The 18,264-nt window shown below is 45.0% G+C and overlaps 1 pseudogene; it reads right to left on the bottom strand.

The window, feature by feature from the left end:
• Positions 1-1,473: 1,473 nt before the first annotated feature.
• On the bottom strand, positions 1,474-1,591 carry LOC126177666 (5S ribosomal RNA; annotated as a pseudogene).
• Positions 1,592-18,264: the final 16,673 nt, after the last annotated feature.

Genomic DNA, 18,264 nt, shown 5'->3' with positions numbered 1-18,264 from the left:
TGGCCCTTGACCTACACCACGCTATTCTCTGTGATCTCTGGTAATGTGACAGTAGTAAACAAGGCTCGGCAACTCGAGATGTAAACTAAGCTTCCCATAGTCTGTTCCTAACGGTGCCCCTATGACTGTAAGCTCTGTCCAGATTTCAGTAGGCGTTGTCCGCCTATTCGTCACAACCAACCGAACAGACTTCCGAGCTTTTCGTGGTGTTTTCGTTCCTAAAGTACCAGCCGACCGGCCTCACCGTTTCCCATAGTATCTGCCCATTCATTCATTAGTCCATACAATACAGTCAACTGTCTGTGCAATCTGGTCCATTTCTGTCATGCCAATGGCTGACATTTCCCAAAGTCTGAAAGATATGACTACGCTGCGTGTACTCGTCTGCTGGGAATCCTGTCTTGCAGTCTCCATCTGAGATGTTTAGTAACGGGGAGCCCTCACGTGCTCACACTGCTCTTCATCTGTAAGAATACTAAGTTCCTGCACCGAAAATAAGATATTTAAGAAGAAAGGAGGAGAAAACCGAGCATCTGTTAGATTAATATCAGTTCAGGTTTAGGAAAAGTGGAGGCACCAGACAGCACTTCTGCCGTTGCGCTTGACAATGAAAGGTAGACAAGAAAAAATCAAGAAACATTCATTAGACAAGAAAAAATCAAGAAACATTCATAGGATTTTTCGAATCAGAAAAAGCGCTAGACAGTGTAAAATGGTGCAATATGTTCGAAATGCTAAGAAGGAGTAAGCTACAGGTAAAGACAGGTATCAAGACCAAGTACGAAGGGTGTAGTTCACAGATGCCAACTGTTTCCTACTGCCCAATCTAGACATCGAAGAAGCAATGAGGAAAATAAAATAAAGGTTGAACAGTGCGACTGTGAAAGCAAATCGATAACAAGATCTGCGAATTTTTCTTTAATCAGAGGAAGTTGAGAACAAATACATCATCTGGTGAATGGAATGTACAGAATCTGAACTGGGAGTAAACCGAAAAAACACCAATGCAATGACAAGTAGCAGAAATGAAAATTGCGAGAATCTTATGATCTAAATTGGTGATTACGAAGCAGATGAAGATAAGGAACTCTGATAGCTTGGAAACAAAAACAACCATGACGGAAGCAACAAGGAGGACCTGAAAACCTGACCAGCACAGGCAAGAGGACATTTTTGGTCACGATGACTGTACAGCTCTCATAGGCCATACCTTGAGGAAGAAATTTCTGAGAAGTTACTTTTAGAGCACTGTATTGTATGATAGTTAATCATCCACTCCGTCTATAGGCCACAAGTGGCCCATCGGGACCATCCGACCGCCGTGTCGTCCTCAGAGGAGGATGCAGATAGGAGGGGCGTGGGGTCAGCACACCGCTCTCTCGGCCGTTATGATGGTATTCTTGACCGAAGCCGCTACTGTTCGGTCGAGTAGCTCCTCAATTGGCACCACGAGGCTGAGTGCACCCCGAAAAATGGCAACAGCGCACGGCGGCCTGGATGGTCACCCATCCAAGTGCCGACCACGTCCGACAGCGCTTAACTTCGGTGATCTCACGGGAACCGGTGCATCCACTGCAGCAAGGCCGTTGACATAGTGAATCATGGACATTGGGAGAAACCGGAACAGAAGTGAATAGAAGCGCCTAAAATGTGGTACTACAGAACAATGTTAAAATGAAGTGGACTGATAAGATAATCAACGAAGAGGTTGTCCACAGAATTAGTGAGGACAGTATTATATGAAAGACACTGACAAGAAGATGGAACAGAATGGTAAGACTTCTGTTGCTACATAAATATATAACTTCTATGGTACTAGGCGGAGCAGCCGAGGGTAAAAGGTGTGGGGCTGGAGGAGGGTGCGGGGGTGGGGTGGAGGAGGCAGAGACTCGAATACCGCAAACAAATAATTGAGGGTGTAGGGGGCAAGTCCCATGCTGAGATGAAAGGTTAGCGGAGTAGAGGAATTCATGCTGGACCACATCAAGCCAGTCAGAAACTGATGGCTCATAAGAAAGTGCAGGAAATTTTAATCAACATATCGCAAATGTGTTGATATACTGGTGAATTTTATCTATAGATACGAGAGGCACGGGTAAAATGCTGTATGGTAGCTTTCGGTCGGGGTGCTCCTGTCCATATCCGCGAGTGTAAATTAATGCCAGAGAAGGAATTGTTTGCCGCTCAGACACCAGCTCGCTATTTTTCTGACTCCTCCCCCTGCTGACAAGTTGCAGTTCGCAGAAGTATTAGCGTGTGGATTAAGTCCTTTATCACCCGTCGACATCAGTTATCCGAATAAATCACTCCAATTGACGGAGACGGTGCTACTTTTCACTATCGATTTTGTTGTGTTCAGCCTGCGTCCTCGTTCACCACCACCTGCGCGACTGGTACCCTGTGAAAGGAAACACATCAACCATACACCAGCGGCAACAATAACACCCGCTTTGTTTACAGCGACGCCACGGCACGCCGGTGGCGATTCTGTTTTGTCGCGTGCGCTCCAGCGTTCTCACGCACGCCTGCCCGCGCTAAATTATTAACAATTATCTCATTTGTCAAACGCCGGACACAATAGCACCCGCAGCCTTCAACCGTATTACTTTCCCCTCTTTTTTGTCCTCCCTCGCCTCCCCTTTCGATTTTTCACCCCGGCGACGGGAACGAGGGTGCAATGTGGCGCCGCCACGAACAGGCATTAGCGCTGGCGGTGAAAAGAGGACACGCCGGGTCGGGGTGTTCGGCAGAAGCGGTAATCAGCGCAGGGGTGGGGGGGGGGGGGGGGTGAAGCGGCGGTCAAAAGCGAGCCGCCCTCAATCGCGCCCGACAACAATAACAAACACTGATTCGCCATTAGCGGCAAATATCGAGCCGCTGTCGGCGGCGACGCGCATACGTCGACCCACCGCCGGATTCAGCGCGCAGTTTCGAGGGCGAGGTATCGATTACAGATTAATTATGGCGGTCCCGGCCAGACGGCGGGGGGGTTTGTCGGGGGGCCGCTGATCCCGGCTAAGAGCGGTCCAGCCGCGCCAGGCCGGGCGAGGGCACGCAGCTATAATTGCTCTGACGGATGAATTCAATTTGGCGACGGCCCTGCCCGAGGCGGCGAAGGCGCGTGGGTTCCATCCAGGCGGACTCACGTCACATTCGCCGAAGTGCTCTCTCTGCCCACGCACAAATGTGGATCAGTGTCCCACTGTCGATGGGTATCGCTCCGGATTTTTCTGCTTCGCTATGTCGCAAGGGCCGTAAGCAGATCCTTCCCACAGAGAGAGAGAGAGAAAGAGAGAGAGAGAGAGACAGACAGACAGAGAGAAATAGAAAGAGAGGGGGGAGAGAGAAACAGGTCGGGGGGCAGAGAGAGTGAGAGAGAGAGAGAGAGAGAGAGAGAGAGAGAGAAAGGGAGGAAGAGAAGCAGGAACAGGGAGAGAGAGACAAAAGGGAAGGAGAGAAGCAGGAACAGGGAGAGATAAAGAAAGGGAGGGAGAAAAGCAGGAACAGGGGGAGAGAGGCAGAGAGAGAAAGGGGGGGAAGAGAAGCAGGAACAGGGAGAGAGGCAGAGAGAGAAAGGGAGGGAGAGAAGCAGGAACAGGGAGAGAGGCAGAGACAGAAAGGGAGGAAGCAGGAACAGGGAGAGAGGCAGAGAGAGAAAGGGTGGCAGAGAAGCAGGAACAGGGAGAGAGAGAGAGAAATGGAGGGGAAGAAACAGGAACACGGAGACAGAGAAAGACAGGGAGAGAAGCAGGGAGAGAGAGAGAGAGAGAGAGAGAGAGAGAGAGAGAGAGAGAGAGAGAGAGAAAGAGAGAGAGAGATGGTATTAGTACTGTGGTTAAAAAATTGTTGAAATGGCTCTAAGCAGTATGTGATTTGACATCTGAGGTCATCAGACCCCTAACCTTAGAACTAAAACTTAACCTGTACTGTGGTGTTACGCGCTGTTTCCTGGGATTCTGTCGTGGTGTAATGTTAAACGAAGGCATGTTCCCACACAGACTGTAGCTGTATGTAAACATTTTATTCGCTGTTGACTAGTTTCTACCTCACGGTCATTACTAAGCACTTCCCTATCAACATAAAAAGGACAAACATGAATCAAACACGTTCTTTAAATATGAAGACATGTACAGGGTTGTATGAGTATCAAGAGTTCAGATGGAAGGAAACGAGTACAAAGCAAAGAATGGAAAGCTGTAAGATGGAAGGAGAATACAGAGGGTCTATACAAGGGAAATGAACTAGAAGGAAATATTATAGAAGTGGTAGAGAACGTACGTGAAGGTGAGATAGGAGACATAATACTGCGAGCAGAATCTCAAAGTTCACTGACAGACCTAAGTCGAAACAAGGCCCCGGGAATAGACATTACGTCAGACATTACGTCAGCATTACTGATATTCTTAAAACCCTTCCATCTGGTTTGTACAATATGTGAGACAAACGGAATACCCTCGGACTTCAAGAAGAACACGACAATTCCCATTCCAAAGAAATTAGATTCTGACAGGTCTAAATATTACAAAACTATCACATTAATAAATCATGACTACAAAGTACTGACACGATTTATTAACAAGAGAAAACTACTAGAACCCGACCATGTGAAAAGTCGGTTTGGGTTGCAGGGAAATGCAGGAACACGTCAGACAACACTGGTCCTACGAATTATATTAGAAGATGGGTTAATGGGAGACAGGCCTACATATGTAGCATTTGTAGACTTAGAGTAAACTTTTGACAATGTTACATGGAATATTCTCTTTGAAATTCTGGTCGTAGCAGGGGTAAAATACCGGCTACGGAGAGCTATTTACAACTAGTACAGAAACCAGATGGCAGTTATAAGAGAGTAGGGGACTGAAAGGGAAGCAGTCGTTGAGAAGAGAATGAGACAAGGTTGTAGTCTATCGCCAATGTTATTCAATCTGTACATCAAACAAATAGTAAGAGAAACCAAAGAAATATTTGGAGTAGCAATTAATGTTCAAGGAGAAGAAATAAAAGTAAAATGAAAAAGAGTGTTTGATTTTCTTGGCGCATTTGCTACGGGGTCCTTGTCATTAGCACACGTCGGCTAGCTTTCATCTGGAGTCTATACTCGACACCGGAGACAACACGGTTTCGAAGTTTGGTTGGGTCCTGGAGGGGTGATCGGATAGGCGAAGTAGTTAATGCGACCGCTGGCGATAAGCAGAAAATCTAGGTTCGAGTATCGGTCCGGTACAAACAGTAGACATTAGTGCACAATAGCATTAACCAAATCTGTTTCGTACTGTACATCTAACGTCAAACCGTATTTGCAATATGCGAATTCATTTCGCAGAAGATACGAAAAATTGTCAGACGGTACATTGATAATAATATTAAAATGTATTACTTACAGATGTTGTTCAAAATTACGGAAACACCGCGAGAAATACGAGGTTGAAGATAAATGCACATGCTTGCCAAGTATGCAGGTTGCGCTGTTGTGTTTGACCACGAACGGCAGATGTGCGATCTCCTCAGTGCATTGCAAGTGTCAGCTGCGGTCTGAACAGTGTTCTGTGTAGTTGTGAGTGCAGTGTGTCGGAGCTATGTGAATTCTAACTTGTTGGTGTACGCATGGTGGTGCTTCCGTAGATAAGAAAGCCGAAGTGTTTGATGTTGCAAGACGCACCGCGCCCAAGTTTTATTCCTCATACAGCGATAATGAGGTCTGGTTTATGTGGCGATCAACTCCGCGGTCATCAAAGCCCTTACAAAGTCCCAATTTCTAGACAGTCCAATTTTTTACACAGTCTAGTCTAGCCACTGTGATGATGATGATGATGAAAACAACACAGACACCGTTCTTACGTGTTGGCATTATGATTAACTTTTGCTCTTCGATAATATGATAAATAATTTTAAATTGTTTGAAAATGTTTTTAAAAATTTTTTCTATGGTGTGCTTCTCTCCTATGTTTGTTCCTTTTTTTCTAATTTGTACAATCGCTTTTTGGCGTATATAACTGTGCTATGTGGTTGACAAAATCTTTGTCAATGTATCCATTTTTGTAAATTTTTCAGTATTTTATCATTATATTTTACCTCACTTTGTATGTCATTTCTTCTTCTCATTTTTATTTTAGCTGTATCTTTTCGCATAGAGGGCGGGTTTGCTTTGCAGCGCCCCCTTATGGTTTCTCGTTGTCATAGTCAATTCTCGATGTATCACTTTATGTTTTAACCTCTGCTTAAGACAGTGTTACTACTCAGGGAACGTTGAAAGGTAAATTTTTACGTGCATTTTAAATGGTTAAATACGTCTATATACATTTAATTGGTTTTACATTGCTTTATGTACATTTATTCATTTGGTCACTGTTATTAATTATTTTCATTTTCATTCTTGTATTTGTAGCACCGATGATGGTTGTTAATCAGTTGAAATCGATTTGCAAAAGTAAATGAAGAAAACATGATGTTGCGACTGGTTGCTGCGTTTTTGGTAATTTTATGTTTTACGGCCGCTGCACAACTTGGGAACCATATGGAGCCCACAATTCAGATATTTTTTTGGTCAACATGGTATTTTCATTGTTTGAACAGTAAACAGATAATTTCATTTCTAAACATGAGGTTGGATTGCTTTCTCTATCCAGGACGTATTTATTACTTATGTCTGCCCATTCGGGCGTGTTCCGTGGAAAACCCGACAGAAACGCGAAAAATGACTACAGACTGATGAAACATTTGTCATACAGTGAACGATTTTGGTTTACAAGATATGCTTCAAATTATCTCAAAACCTTACAGTATGTAATTTCAGGGTACAGTAAATTTATTTTCTTGTAGTAAAAGACTTTTGCTATTGTAGTTTACAACTGCATAATATTTAGAGATCCCCTACACCTGTGGTTGTATATTCCCGTGCTACAAGTGTTAGTGATTGAGACTAGAAGTATTTTCTAATTTATCTAGTAAATATACGGTCTTGACGTAATCTTTAGACGCAGATAGATATTGTCTGATGGAGTCGTGTGTCGTGACGATAACCAATGGTGTGACTGGTTGGTACACCTCATGGGTTTCAGCAAAGAAGAAGATAAACCGTTTGCTTTGTCATCCCACTTCGGATGGTCGTGAACATACTGGACTACGTCAATCAAAAAGTTAACTTCGCAAACCGTTAATCCGTTACTAAAAAAGTTAACTTCCTTAAACGTTAAAGTACTACTTAACAGAAGACTTATCGGAAGTTAAACGTTAATCACTAGCTCGTTTGTTATGGGTTGGTGCACACTGGCTTGAGACACACCGCTGTCAAAATTTCTGCGTTACCAGAAGAATCTCCAATGCTTCTCTGTCATATTCTTGCAACCGGATTATATCTGCTGGCTGCGCTGTCGATATTTGAACGCCCAAGTTTGATTCTCGGTTTTGGATTTTACTCGACCTGATCCTGCCTTCACTGTTTCTTCAAACTGCACATACCGCGATTAATGTGCTCCCCTTTTCCAATTGTTAGAGTTCGAAGTATGACCCATAATTGTTGATTTTTTTAGGCAAGCATGGTTATAAGCGAAAATCATTTGTTCACAAGATCTGGATACAAAATTAACGCAATCACTTAAATGCTGCCAATGATTTTCAGCTCGTTTCGGAGCTTGAATACATCCCCATGATTTAATTTCCCCACTAACGCGAACTCTTTAAACAAACAACAATAAACAGAGAACGCCTAATTATTCTTGCGTTCTCGGCATATCCACAGACATACATGACCCGAACTTCTCACAACACGGATTCCGCTAGCAGCACGGAGTCATTTGTTTTTTTCACAAATAGTAGGCAGTTAATGATTAAAAAATTCAAAGAAAATTGACACAAGTTAAGAAGAGACCGTTACCGTTTTTTTTTAATTAACTTGAAAGTTAATCCGTTACTCGAAAAGTTAACATCGTTAATCATCAATTAAGGACCTAACGTTGTACAAAGCTGTGGTCGGGAACATGAACAAACTCGTACGAAAAATAATTAAAGACAAGTAAAACAATGGGCTTTCTAAAGAAGCATTTGGGCGTATTTCTGCGAAAGGGTACCATCCTCCCCCCCCCCCCAAAAAAAACAACGTAGTAACACTGCCGTGGGTGGAGCCTGCGTAGTATGCATTTCTACCGCTAGGCGTGTCTGGCGCAGCTCATTGCCAGCTCAGTTCCGTCTCAGTTGTCAACCTGGCTTGTTCTGGCTTGTTCTGCTCATCCGCATTGATTGTTTTTACTAGCGCTGTTTTGTTCTTGCTTCGTTTTTCAAGACGGCAGGTTTATGTGAACAATGCGCAGCTGTGAGATTTTGCTTTCTACTCGGTAAAAATGCTGCTGAAATCGTTTTAAAGTTGAAAACATCTTACCAAGACGACACTGTGGGAAAACTCGAGTGTGTGACTGGTTTGATCGATTTAAAAATGACAACATGTCGATTGATGAAAAACTCGTTCAGGACGTCCATCAACTGTCCGAATCGACGAAAATATTCAAAAAATGCGATAGCCTGTGCTCACAGATTGTCAATAGACAATTGATGGTTCAAATGGCGCTGAGCACTATGGGACTTAACATCTGAGGTCGTCAGTCCCCTGGAACTTAGAACTACTTAAACCTAACTAACTTAAGGACATCACACACATCAATGCCCGAGGCAGGATTAGAACCTGCGACCGTAGCGGTAGCGAAGTTCTAGACTGAAGCGCCTAGAACCTCTCGGCTGCAACGGGCATCAGACAATTGATCAACTGTCAGATATGTATTAATGGGTTTATTTTGGACCTTGAGTCAGCGAATTTTAACGGAAGATTTGGGAATGAAAAGGGTTGCTGCCTAGTTTGTTCCTCAGTTTATTACTAACAATCAAAAGGAACGTTGAGTTGAAGCTTGTCAAGCTTTGAGACAGCTGATTCACATTTCCTGTCAAAGGTCATTACTGGTGACGAGTCATGGTGCTGTGGTTACGACCCAGACAGAAAACATCGATCTACATCTACATCTACATATCTACTCCGCAATTCACATTTAAGTGCTTGGCAGAGGGTTCATCGAACCACAATCATACTATCTCTCTACCAATCCACTCCCGAACAGCGCGCGGGAGAAACGAACGTCTAAACCTTTCTGTTAGAGCTCTGATTTCTCTTATTTTATTCTGATGATCATTCCTACCTATGTAGGTTGGGCTCAACAAAATATTTTCGCATTCGGAAGAGAAAGTTGGTGACTGAAACTTCGTAGATAGATCTCGCCGCGACGAAAAACGTCTTTGCTTTAATGACTTCCATCCCAGCTCGCGTATCATATCTGCCACACTCTCTCCCCTATTACGTGATAATACAAAATGGGCTGCCCTTTTTTGCACCCTTTCGATGTCCTCGGTCAATCCCACCTGGTAAGGATCCCACACCGCGCAGAAATATTCTAACAGAGGACGAACGAGTGTAGTGTAAGCCGTCTCTTTAGTGGGCTTGTTGCATCTTCTAAGTGTCCTGCCAATGAAACGCAACCTTTGGCTCGCCTTCCCCCCAATATTATCTATGTGGTCTTTCCAACTGAAGTTGTTCGTAATTTTAACACCCAGATACTTAGTTGAATTGACAGCCTTGAGAATTGTACTATTTATCGAGTAATCGGATTCCAACGGATTTCTTTTGGAACTCATGTGGATCACCTCACACTTATCGTTACTTAGCGTCAACTGCCACCTGCCACACCATACAGCAATCTTTTCTAAATCGCTTTGCAACTGATTTTGGTCTTCGGATGACCTTACTAGACGGTAAATTGCAGCATCATCTGCGAACAACCTAAGAGAACTGCTCAGATTGTCACCCAGGTCATTTATATAGATCAGGAACAGCAGAGGTGCCAGGACGCTTCCCTGGGGAACACCTGATATCACTTCAGTTTTACTCGATGATTTGCCGTCTATTACTACGAACCTTCCTGACAGGAAATCACGAATCCAGTCGCACAACTGAGACGATACCCCATAGGGCCGCAGCTTGATTAGAAGACGCTTGTGAGGAACGGTGTCAAAAGCTTTCCGGAAGTCTAGAAATACGGAATCGACTTGAGATCCCCTGTCGATAGCGGCCATTACTTCGTGCGAATAAAGAGCTAGCTGCGTTGCACAAGAACGATGTTTTCTGAAACCATGCTGATTACGTATCAATAGCTCGTTGCCTTCGAGGTGATTCATAATGTTTGTATACAGTATATGCTCCAAAACCCTACTGCAAACCGACGTCAATGATATAGTTCTGTAGTTCGATGGATTACTCCTACTACCCTTCTTAAACACTGGTGCGACCTGCGTAATTTTTCAATCTGTAGGTACAGATCTATCGGTTAGCGACACCTCGCTGCCCGCATCTCGTGGTCGTGCGGTAGCGTTCTCGCTTCCCACGCCCGGGTTCCCGGGTTCGATTCCTGGCGGGGTCAGGGATTTTCTCTGCCTCGTGATGGCAGGGTGTTGTGTGCTGTCCTTAGGTTAGTTAGGTTTAAGTAGTTCTAAGTTCTAGGGGACTTATGACTACAGCAGTTGAGTCCCATACTGCTCAGAGCCATTTGAACCATTTTTTTGACACCTCGCTCAAAACGAAGTCATCAAGTCTAATCAAACCTCAAAACAATGCTCATTTTCTTTTCTTGACGCCAAGGGCGTGGTTCATTCAGAGTTTGTTCCCCACCCAAATCAGACCGTCAATGAAATCTTTTGTCTGGAAGTTTTAGGAAAATTGCGCAACAGTGCCTGTCAAAAAAAGACCCGATTTGTGGCAGACAGGAGACTGGTTCTCCGCTGCCCCACGCACCTTCCCCCCCCCCCCTCCTCCCCCCCCCCCCCACCGACAAGGCGCTGTGCGAATTTATCTTATTTTCACGCGTGGAAAGGAGCCTGAAAGGACACCGATTTGACAACATTGAAGAAGTAAGTAAAAAAAAAAAAGAGGGAGGAGCTTTCAGCCGTTTTTAAAGATGACTACAAAAATCGCTCAAATACAGTAGTGGTAATGGAGAAGTAAGAAGTGGTAATGAAGAAGTAAGTAAAAAAAAAGAGGGAGGAGCTTTCAGCCGTTTTTAAAGATGACTACAAAAATCGTTCAAATACAGTAGTGGTAATGGAGAATGTTTTGAAGAGGCTAAAGTTGTTTTTGTAAACAGTTTGAAAAAGTATAGCTTTCAAAAAAATAATTCCGCTTTCTGTTTGGGTACCCCCCTCGTATGAGTACAGCTAGTACAGACGTCAGTGGGCGCAAGTTGGGCTAGAAGTACCGTCGCTGGCTTAGGAGTGCTGTGCGCTCACGAATTTGCTATGCAAAACAGGAGCCTGGACTGCGCCAAACTGCATTATCTGTCGCCAGCGGCGAGAAACTGGCGCCAGCGACACGGCGCGCACAGCGTATGAGCCGCCAGCTCTAACTCTTGTAGACACTCAAACAGGTCCCCACCCTCCTGCACACTGCAGTCTGTGTTTGCCGGCCACCGCTCGTGCGCACTCCGTCCTTTCCTCTGCTGGTGCACCGTTTGCCTTCGTTTCTGCTTCTGGGACTTTGCTACTGAACGAGAGCGTCTGAAGGAATACACACGCTTCGTCCAACCCAGTGACTATCCCTCGTTCCTGAGGGATCCGACATAAAAGATACGCTCTTCGTGACGACCATCTTTATGCGTGACTTCATAGTGTGACCGGCAGGACTGAAGGATGGATGGGGCAATGATATCCGGTAGCTTGTCAGGACGTCCCAAGCGTGGCTGATCATGGACCTCTGTTTCTGTATTTCCTGAGGCTGTAACTTTGTTTACCTATCGCCCAGATGTACTCCTACCGACTGCAGAATCGCCATACACTGCCCAAAAATATTTATGGATGTTCGCCACGGTTTCTTTTTGTGTATACAAGAATTCGATAACAGCACGCTGCTTGTAACGTCAGTCGTGTGTAGACGCCATTTTGACGCTGTACGACCTGTATAGCTCTGCCATCAACTTGTAAGCGTATTGCCATATCGCCGGCTTAGTTGTGGAGTATCTTTGCGGGCAGTCGCGCCTGTCGAGTCGAGCATGGGACACGAAACTGTTACAGGGTATTTCAAAAATGACCGGTATATTTGAAACGGCAATAAAAACTGAACGAGCAGCGATAGAAATACACCGTTTGTTGCAATATGACGGGGCAACAGTACATTTTCAGGTAGACAAACATTCGAAATTACAGTAGTTACAATTTTCAACAACAGATGGCGCTGCGGTCTGGGAAACTCTATAGTACGATATTTTCTACATATCCACCATGCGTAGCAATAATATGGCGTAGTCTCTGAATGAAATTACCCGAAACCTTTGACAACGTGTCTGGCGGAATGGCTTCACATGCAGATGAGATGTACTGCTTCAGCTGTTCAATTGTTTCTGGATTCTGGCGGTACACCTGGTCTTTCAAGTGTCCCCACAGAAAGAAGTCACAGGGGTTCATGTCTGGCGAATAGGGAGGCCAATCCACGCCGCCTCCTGTACGTTTCGGATAGCCCAAAGCAATCACACGATCATCGAAATATTCATTCAGGAAATTAAAGACGTCGGCCGTGCGATGTGGCCGGGCACCATCTTGCATAAACCACGAGGTGTTCGCAGTGTCGTCTAAGGCAGTTTGTACCGCCACAAATTCACGAAGAATGTCCAGATAGCGTGATGCAGTAATCGTTTCGGATCTGAAAAATGGGCCAATGATTCCTTTGGAAGAAATGGCGGTCCAGACCAGTACTTTTTGAGGATGCAGGGACGATGGGACTGCAACATGGGGCTTTTCGGTTCCCCATATGCGCCAGTTCTGTTTATTGACGAAGCCGTCCAGGTAAAAATAAGCTTCGTCAGTAAACCACATGCTGCCCACATGCATACCGCCGTCATCAATCCTGTGCACTATATCGTTAGCGAATGTCTCTCGTGCAGCAATGGTAGCGGCGCTGAGGGGTTGCCGCGTTTGAATTTTGTATGGATAGAGGTGTAAACTCTGGCGCATGAGACGATACGTGGACGTTGGCGTCATTTGGACCCCAGCTGCAACACGGCGAACGGAAACCCGAGACCGCTGTAGGATCACCTGCTGCACTAGCTGCACGTTGCCCTCTGTGGTTGCAGTACGCGGTCGCCCTACCTTTCCAGCACGTTCATCCGTCACGTTCCCAGTCCGTTGAAATTTTTCAAACAGATCCTTTATTGCATCGCTTTTCGGTCCTTTGGTTACATTAAACCTCCGTTGAAAACTTCGTCTTCTTGCAACAACACTGTGTTCTAGGCGGTGGAATTCCAACATCAGAAAAATCCTCTGTTCTAAGGAATAAACCATGTTGTCTACAGCACACTTGCACGTTGTGAACAGCACACGCTTACAGCACAAAGACGACGTACAGAATGGCGCACCCACAGACTGCGTTGTCTTCTATATCTTTCACATCACTTGCAGCGCCATCTGTTGTTGAAAATTGTAACTACTGTAATTTCGAAAGTTTGTCTGCCTGAAAATGTACTGTTGTCCCAAGCATATTGCAACAAACGGTGTAGTTCTATCGCTGCTCGTTTAGTTTTTATTGCCGTTTCAAATATACCGGTCATTTTTGAAACACCCTGTATGTTCTGTAGTGTGTCGCTCTGCATGTGAGAGGCATTGTTAGGTTGGAAGTTGAAGGGCTGCTCCAAGTGAAATTATAATAAAGTGATGGAATATGAAAGTGATTCAGAGGAAAGTGCGTAATGAGGTAATTAAAAGTGAGCAGTGCACATCAATCATCCGCGCCGTGTTCGGTCTCCAAGAATGAACTAATGTGAATCGGTAATACTATTTACCACGAAAGAGAGCATTTAAGTGCCAGTGTATTGTATCGAGCGTGAGAACGTGCGTTTCGTCATCGCGTTTCGAATCATCACCAATCAACCGCGTCGTGTCGGTTATGCGTACGCTCGTCTGAGTGATATTGTGGACTGGTAATCATATACGAATTGGGATAAACACTTATAAATTAGAATGTAAACAGTGCAATCTGCGATTTTCTTTAATCGTTCAAATAGGTCAAATGGCTCTGAGCACTATGGGACTTAACTTCTGAGGCCGGCTGCGGTGGTCTAGCGGTTCTAGGCGCTCAGTCCGGAGCCGCGCGACTGTTACGGTCGCAGGTTCTAATCCTGCCTCGTGCATGGATGTGTGTGATGTCCTTAGGTTAGTTAGGTTTGAGTAGTTCGAAGTTCTAGGGGACTGATGACCATAGATGTTAAGTCCCGTAGTGCTCAGAGCCATTTGAACCATTTGAACTTAACTTCTGAGGTCATCAGTCCCCTAGAACTTAGAACTACCTAATCCTAACTAACCTAAGGACATCACATACATCCATGCCCGAGGCATGATTCGAACCTGCGAACGTAGCGGTGGCGCGGTTCCATACTGTAGCGCCTAGATCCGCTCGGCCACCCAGGCCGGTCTCTTTAATTGTCCCAGAATATAGTTGTTAATACCAGACGTCGAACAGTATTGTATTTTAACGTTGAGTGGCTCCCCAAACCCCGCTTGAATATTTCGACAGATAATTTCAGGCAAGCCAACAGCAGTGTGGAGCACAACAGTACGACCGCCGCCGGATTATCAGGTACGTGGTGTGTAGAGGGCGCACGGTCGAAACAACAACCAGTTTAAAGGTACCCCACCCATTGGTACTACCGAGCGTGTTACAAGCATCACTGGCGCACAGTACAAACATCAAATGTGAAGCATCAACAAGGACGTTTGTCTATGTATATTAGGCTTTTTAAGAAAAATGTGGGGCATTACTTATTAAACGACCCTCGTATATGGTTGGATTTCTAATGACGACTCTCAATTACATTGAGACCTCATTTGAGAGTCCTTCGTTGCTCTACAAAACAGTCCAGAGGGTGAATTGGTGTTCAGCGAGAGTGCAGATGGATAGGACGTCATTTATGTTAAATATGGAGCTCTCTAAAGTTAAAACTCACTCCCAATGAAGTCGGTCGTGTTCAACGTATGCAACGTTCAGTGAAAATGTGCGCCACCGCAAACTGCGGCGGCTATACCGCGGAGAGCGATCGAGGTAAGCCGCGGCAGAATGGCGGTCGCGCTCGCTTTTTCAGACCACGTAACGTTTGCGCCAAACTTCCGCGGTTACGCCCTGCGTAGGCAGTCAGCGCCAAAATTACAGCCGCCCTCGGCGACGGGAGCTGTTTTTTTTTCCACTCGCTTGATCGACGGCAGCTCTCTCTCTCTCTAAAAGTGGACGAATACGAACGAACTGCATATGGGAATCCTTTCTTAAATTTGCAAGAGATGTCGTGACAGATGGAAACAGCCTCATTGATGGTCTGAAAAATGGACAACAACAGATCTGAAGTGTAAGAGACACATGGTCCAGTTATGTGGTCAGACAGTCTCTGACAACTGTACGATATAAGGTCAAACAAGTCGGCTAGAGTCGATAATACAGCCCTGAATTTGAGGACCCTGCTGTTGTTTACGATAAGCGCGAGAACTATCGCACAATTTTACTGAAAAGAATAATATACTGAAGAATAGACAAGAAAATTGAGGAGTTTTTAGATGATCAGTTTGGCTTTACCTAAGCACCAGAGAGGCGTTCCTGACCTTTGGTTTACCAATGGAAGGAAGATTTAAGCAAAATCAAGACACCTTCATAGGATTCGTCGACGTAGAAAAAACATTCGAAAAAGTGAAATGGTTCAATATTTTCGGAATTCTCAGCAACGTAAACTCTAGGGAAAGACGGGTGATATGAAATATGTATAAGAACGAAGAAGATACAGGAAGAATGGAAGACCAAAAACTCGGTTCAAATGGTTCAAATGGCTCTGAGCACTATGGGACTTAACATCTATGGTCATCAGTCCCCTAGAACTACTTAAACCTAACTAACCTAAGGACATCACACACATCCATGCCCGAGGCAGGATTCGAACCTGCGACAGTAGTCGCGCGGCCCAAAAACTCGGATTAGAAAAGGTTTAAGACGGGGATGCAGTGATTCCAGTGTTTTTTCATTCTATACAGGGTTATTTTTCACCGTGTACAAACAATAGGGACTGATCGATGAGAGCATTCGGAACAGAGGTCTAATGAACTTCGGAAATGCAAGGTTTCCACCCTAAAGATCACTTATTCAGTCATATTTTCTCACAGAGACTGCAGTCTAATACTCGCTGTACAATGCAGCCACAGTTAGTTGTAAGTAGGCTGTTTAGGTTTTTATGTTGGTAACACCACATAACGCTCTGTATGAAAATCCCTGACTGCGCTGTGTGCAGTCTGTGGCTGGTTTACATTGTTGGAATTTTTGCTATTGTAGTGTTGGGCAGTTGGATGTGAACTGCATGTAGCGTTGCGCAGTTGGAGGTGAGCCACCAACAGTGGTGGATGTGGGGACAGAGGTAGCGAAGTTTTGAGAGCGAATGATCTAGACGTGTGTCCATCAGAAAGAGTACATTTTTAAGACTGGATGTCATGAACTGATATATGTATTATGACTTTTGAACTCTAATAAGGTAAATACATTGTTTGTTCTCTATCAAACTCTTTCATTTGCTAAGTATGCCTATAAGTAGTTAGTGCCTTCAGTAGTTAGAATCTTTTATTTAGATGACAGTATTGGCGCTCGCTGTATTGCAGTAGTCCGAGTAACGAAGATTTTTGTAAGTGATTCATCAAAGGTATAGGTTATTGTTAGTCAAGGCCATTATTTTGTAGGGATTATTGAAAATCAGATTGTGTTGCGCTAAAAATATTTTAGTGATGATCAGAATAAGTATAGAGAGAAATGTCTGAGGACGTTCAGTTTTGCTCAGCTGTTTGAAAATAAAAATAACGTAAGGGGATTACCAGCACAGTAATTTATATAATTTTTCTAATGGGAGGTTACACAGTATGCACAGTTTCCTCCTAGAGAGTGGTTGGGTTGGGGTTGTTTGGGGGAAGAGACCAAACAACGAGGTCATCAGTCTCATCGGGAAGTACAGGGAAGGAAGTCGGTCGTGCCCTTTCAAAGGAACCATCCCGGCATTTGCCTCAAGCTGTTTTAGGATATCACGAAAAACCAAAATCAGAATCGCCGGAACCGGGACTGAACCGTCGTCCTCCCGAATGGGAGTCCAGCGTGCTAATCACTGCGCCACGTCGCTCGATTAGAGGGTGCTGCTGCTCCTTATACGACATGACCTAGTGCCCTCTCCTGCCATAGTAATTGGTAATGTCGTGTCCGATTCACTTCTCTTACTGATTCACCCTTGTAGTGGATGTGATACAGCATTGTACACAGTGGTTCCGTATTCGAATGGAGAGCTTACCGACATGGTGTTTATTTACGGAAAGGCAAATGGCAACGGGCGACGGGCAGCAAGGTTGTATCAGCAGACCTATCCCTGCCGACAAAAACGACAGCATTCAATGTTTGCGACAGTTTCGCCGTTTGTCTGAGACAGAATCGTCTGAGGATGCAGGAATCATGAAGGACGTAACCGAAATGTTCGGTCAGCAGACTTAGAGGAAACACTGTGGAAGGCGATCGCCGTGTCAGCACTAGGCAGTTGGCAAGCCAATAAAGGGTAACCCAGACGACCGTGTGGAACATTCTCCATGACAGTTGCTGCTACCTAAATCACTTACAGCGTATGCGTGGCTTAGTAGCGACAGACTTTCCTCATAGGAAGCAGTTTTGTCACTGGTTTCTTCATCAGGCAACCACGACTCCAGGATTTGTATCATCCATTCTATTCCCAGATGACACCACCTTTAAGCGGAGTGGTTTCTTCAGCTTCCATAACAGTCGTGTATGGGGTAATATGAGAATTCCCATGGTATGGTGACAGCGAATCACCAGCATCGGGGCAGCCGGAATGTGTGGACCGGGATAATTGGCGACCGTATTTTGGGACCAGTCTTCCCTCCACGTTGCTTAAAAGGCAGGAAGTATCGTTGTTTCTTGCGGGTGACATTGCCTCCCCTGCTGGAAGAAGAGACACTGACTATTCGAGGGGTTATGTGGTTGCTACATGATGGCGCTTCAGCCCACTTCGCAGTTAACGTTCGGACACATCTCAGTCGTGCCTTTCCTGGTCGATGGATCGGACGAGATGGCCCAGTTGCTCGTCCACCGAATCTCGTGTGATTTCTGGTTAAGGGGCCATCTCAAAAGTACCGTGTATGCAGAACCCGTTTCAAGTGTGAAGACACTGG

Source organism: Schistocerca cancellata, chromosome 3, assembly GCF_023864275.1.
Source record: "Schistocerca cancellata isolate TAMUIC-IGC-003103 chromosome 3, iqSchCanc2.1, whole genome shotgun sequence".
Classification (NCBI taxonomy): domain Eukaryota; kingdom Metazoa; phylum Arthropoda; class Insecta; order Orthoptera; family Acrididae; genus Schistocerca; species Schistocerca cancellata.
This window is presented reverse-complemented; position numbering and strand designations above follow the sequence as displayed.